The sequence below is a fragment of the Triticum aestivum genome, chromosome 5A, assembly GCF_018294505.1.
Source record: "Triticum aestivum cultivar Chinese Spring chromosome 5A, IWGSC CS RefSeq v2.1, whole genome shotgun sequence".
Taxonomy (NCBI): Eukaryota; Viridiplantae; Streptophyta; class Magnoliopsida; order Poales; family Poaceae; genus Triticum; species Triticum aestivum.
The window spans coordinates 261,607,552-261,612,131 of record NC_057806.1 but is presented as its reverse complement, the minus strand read 5'-3'; the positions used below and the strand labels follow the sequence as shown (position 1 = coordinate 261,612,131).

The window sequence follows — 4,580 nt, the reverse complement described above, 5'->3', positions numbered from 1 at the left end:
CTTTTAGCTCCTTGTTGATTCCATGGTCCCTTTTCCTTCAATTGTTAGTATTATTTGTTCCACCTGTATCTCATCATGTGTTTATTTCCCTTGCATTTTTTCTGCAAGCTAACAATCTGTTAGTCTCTAAACACTTGCAGTAACCGTGATGTTGGTATGAAACTGTCCTACAAGTCAGGTTTCGAACTATCGACAATAGATGCGCAAATAGATAAGATTGTGTTAAAATCTTTAACTTTCCTTGGATGATTGCATAAGGGATTAACTTGCTTTGATGGCATGCAGCTTCAGGGGAAAATGGAAATGTAGAGCTTATAACATCATCGCAGAAAGTGGGGAAACCCATTCGCTTACTAAGGTGTCCATTTCCTTATCTTCTCCTCATGACAGAACATTCTTATTTATTCCATGTCCTTAATTTTTACACTGACTTGTCCAATGAGTCTCCGTTAGTTAAGTGTGCCAATATATGTCTATTTTTCTGGTCTTAACTTTTGTCCAGGCCCATATTTTTTAGATTCATATAGGTATTCATATTCAGTTATATGATGACATGGAAAATGGTACATGATGGAGCTGAGTTGTGACAAAGATCAAATTCTCTTGGTTATATGATATGCCACATCATCAGCAAAGGCAAATGGGTAGTGTTTCTTAAAATTGGATAAGTACTGATATACAATTGTTCATCCATTACTTAGGTTTGCTTTGTTTCAGATTGTTTAGCCATTACATAGGTCACCCCTGACGCATTTCCATAAATATGTATTCATCTTTCATGCTAGGTTGGTCTTGAAGAATTAAATAGAGCCACATTCAATGATTTTTATTTCCCTGTAAACATCTTGGATCCTACCTTTTCTAGAAACAGAACGCCACTACTTTTGTGTGATGTAGATTAGTTAATGATTTTTTAGCTCTTGCCACTGGGTTTTTTGCTCCTAATACATCATACCAAGCATGGGCAGTACATGAGTACTGGTGACACAAAACCATTTAATGCCAAGACCTTTGGAAAACAGAATCCCATTTGTATAGTCAATATTATTGCTTACCTACTCATCACTTAGTTTGTTACTGAATTCATCTCATTGTTGATATAATATAATCTTTGGACAATTGTTAGTAGCGAATACATGTTGATGGTTATTCACAGTGAACAGGCACATCCGATTGGTCAAAGATAATCAGTGTTTTAACATGTACTCCTACTAATTTATTTGTTAGACATACATAAGCTTATGCCCCCTCCCCAACAATCTTTTCCTGCACATCTGGTAATTTTATGTGGATCCTTTTAGGTATTGTGTATACTATGTATGTTTTTAAACTTCATTTCGAAATTATGCCTAAATAGTATTATAATTTTTTGTAGGTCGAGAATTTCAATACTGGATGATTACATGGATCTTGGAGAATGTATGATGATTAATGATACTTGGAAGAGAAACAAGACAGCTCTCTGAATGTTTAGAAATTTTGTATTTTATATTTTTTTATAAGGAAGTGATGTACTCCTAAATGATGATACTTGCATTGTAATGTAATAGATTGTTCCATTGAATCAATATATCACTTTCATTTCTACTCTATCTAACTTTACTAAAGTTGTGCCTTGTACTGCCATTCGAACTACCTACAGTAATAAATTATTATACATGGAGGTTATTCTATTTTGCAAGCACCAGTGCATAGAACAATAGTGTTATAAATGATTATATGGAGGTATTCTATTTGGCAAGAACCAACGCATAGAAGCGTTGCATGAATTCGTTGTTGCCTTGCAACACATTATTTCCCAGATTACCAACGGATCTATATACGTTGTTATAGACCCTTGCAACGCCACCAACGACAACGCATACAAATCCATTGGTGTAGACCTTAGCAATGCTTATAAGTACCAACGACAACGCATCGATGCGTTGCTGAAGGGGGGTTCCTGTTGTAGTGTTTGGAGATTTTGACATTTCTCTTGTGAAGCATGCTTGTCTTACCTCTTTGCACCATATACCTCGTGCCATGAATATTGCCATTGTTGCATCATATTATTCATGCACTTGTTCTACTAATGGTTATGTGCAAGAGCGGAGAACCATCATGATGGATGATGTGTTTATCTACCATGCGCATACGTTCTTTGTTTTGTTGTGTGCATGTGTAGGATACTTGGACTTCGTCTCGACTTCCACTTCACGTGAGTTGACCATTCGAGCTCTTGAGAGCGAACCACCTTCTACCACAATGATTCTACATCGCACTTGCTTGTACTTCGGCATTGTGAAGGACACACAAGGACACGCCTACAAGGTGACATCTTTCTTGAGCGTGGATATGACGGATCATACTACTTGTGTTGCTTGCACCATGAGACTTATTGTTCATCTTGGACCACTTGATTGCACACATGTTAGAGATCTTGCTTCGACTTGTCATTTTCACCATTACATGCATCATGATATATATGCCTTGTGTGTTGCATCCAATTCTTGGATTACTTGCTCCTATCATATGTTTGGTTGCAACAATGTCATCACTTCACATATGCCATGTCCAATTGATTGCTACATGCTTGCCTTGATTGCCTCACACATGATGAACAATTGATCTTTCCATTGTTTTGAGTGCCACACGATATTCACTACACCTCATGCACATTATGCTTGGATTGTCTTGCACTTGACCAATGTGTTTAGACACTTCATTTCTTTTGGTGTTGTGAATGATTCTGATGCCTACCATAGACCTTTCATTGAGCGCTTTGCCCATGCTTTCTATGACTTTGAGGTAGATGCTTATTCTATTGTCATACATATTTGCATCTCTACCTCACATTTACATGCTTGTCCCCATGATATCTTTGATTGTACTCGATTGATATGCTTACATGCCATGTCACAATCCTTTGTCACACCATATGCTTTGCATGATGACGACACTTGTTTGGTGACTCACCTCTTGAATGCTTGGTTTTGCACTAACGCTAACCACATTTGTTTTTCCAAGTGTTTGTTGTCCTTACTCCTTTTGAAGGAATCACAAGACGGTGCGACATTGGAGAGTGCCCATTTCAAGCTTCAAGATGAAAACTACTTGGTGAACGTCCACTTCTACACGGCGAAGCCATCTCTTTCCCATGGTGATTTGGTTTTCGATCCGAGGTTGGATCTTTCCCATGGGAGGGGAGATGATGCGGAGCATCCTATGGAAGTCACCATGTCAAGAGTCCGTTTGGCGAGTGACACGTGCGACATCTACTTCACATACATAAAGGTGAATCATCTCCTTTACACATGCTCACTTGACCCCTTCGAGGATGGTATACTACTTGACCCTTCTCCCGTGTGCATGCATAGGTATTGTCGGAGCTTCACGGATGTCGAGGAGGAGTGCAAGCGCCAAGGAACAACTACACCATCTGCGAGGGAAGCCTGGAAGCGACGACGGAAGAAGACGGAGTTGCTGAAGCATTAGCGGCCGGACATCCGGCCCGTGTTCCCGGACATCCGCCGCCTCAGCAACGCCCGGACATCCGGCATCCAACCGCGGAAATCCGGCGACACCTATCCAGAGAAGAACAGATTCGGCCACCGCCAGGCCGGACATCGGGCCCGTGCCCCAGACATCCGGCATCTCGCGAACAGCCGGACATCCGGCCCCCAGCCCGGACATCCGGCGCCTGCCTGCGTGCAGAGTCGGGCCAAAGGCCCATGTATCCCTCTTTGCCACTTACCCCTTCGTGGCTTAGACTATATATACTACTCCCCGTCCTCCTAGTTAGGGTTAGCGTTGGTTTAGCTCATTTGAGAGATAGAGCTACGCTCATCCATATCGGATCTACTCCACGAGAGAGACCGCAACCTCTACGGAGAAGATCCCTTTGGATTCAAGACCCCTCTTTAGGGAAGAACATCAAGACCTCCTCACGGAGAAGACCATCTACCCTTGTATCGTCCTTGGTTGATTGTGTACCATGTGAATCCTTTGTGTTCATGTATCTAGCGCATGTGTGATCATTCTTGTTGGTTTGAGTGTTCTCTTGTGTTCCCCTCGTGATTTTCCCCTCGTTTCCCTCCTCGTGTTCTCCGTGTTCATCGCGGGATCCGCTCCTTTCGTGAAAGATCATCCTATAGGGCTCTACCCTACATCAGCGATGCTCCAAAGGTAACATAGGTGATTGTGCTTCTCTTGTCCCACTAGTGGACTATTTTATGAATGATTGCTTGCATGATGTTGACACACCTATACCCATGCTTCATGCTAGTGCGACTTCTTCATGTGATGACTCACCTATTTATGATGAATATGATGACGAGCATGTCGAGTTGCCTAGTTGTGATGCTATGCTCCATAGGATATCATGTGAAAATTCTTTTGGTCACATCATGTTTGACAATCCATTAACCTTGTCATGTGCTATGAGTGAGATATCCCATATTGCATCATTTCAATCTCAACATAGTAGCTATGCATGCCCCATTCAAATAAATCCCATTTGCACTTATGGCATAGATGACGAGATTATGGTCATTGGCTTTTGTTTTTCATGTGATGATATTTCTATGCTTACTTTACATGAT

At 41.3% G+C, this 4,580-nt stretch overlaps 1 long non-coding RNA gene across 1 annotated transcript; it reads left to right on the top strand.

The window, feature by feature from the left end:
• The first annotated feature begins 255 nt into the window (after window positions 1–255).
• On the top strand, window positions 256–1,460 carry LOC123106794 (uncharacterized). Its single transcript, XR_006451502.1, has 3 exons — window positions 256–358; window positions 518–644; window positions 1,376–1,460. It is a non-coding gene; the product is annotated as an uncharacterized lncRNA (long non-coding RNA).
• Window positions 1,461–4,580: the final 3,120 nt, after the last annotated feature.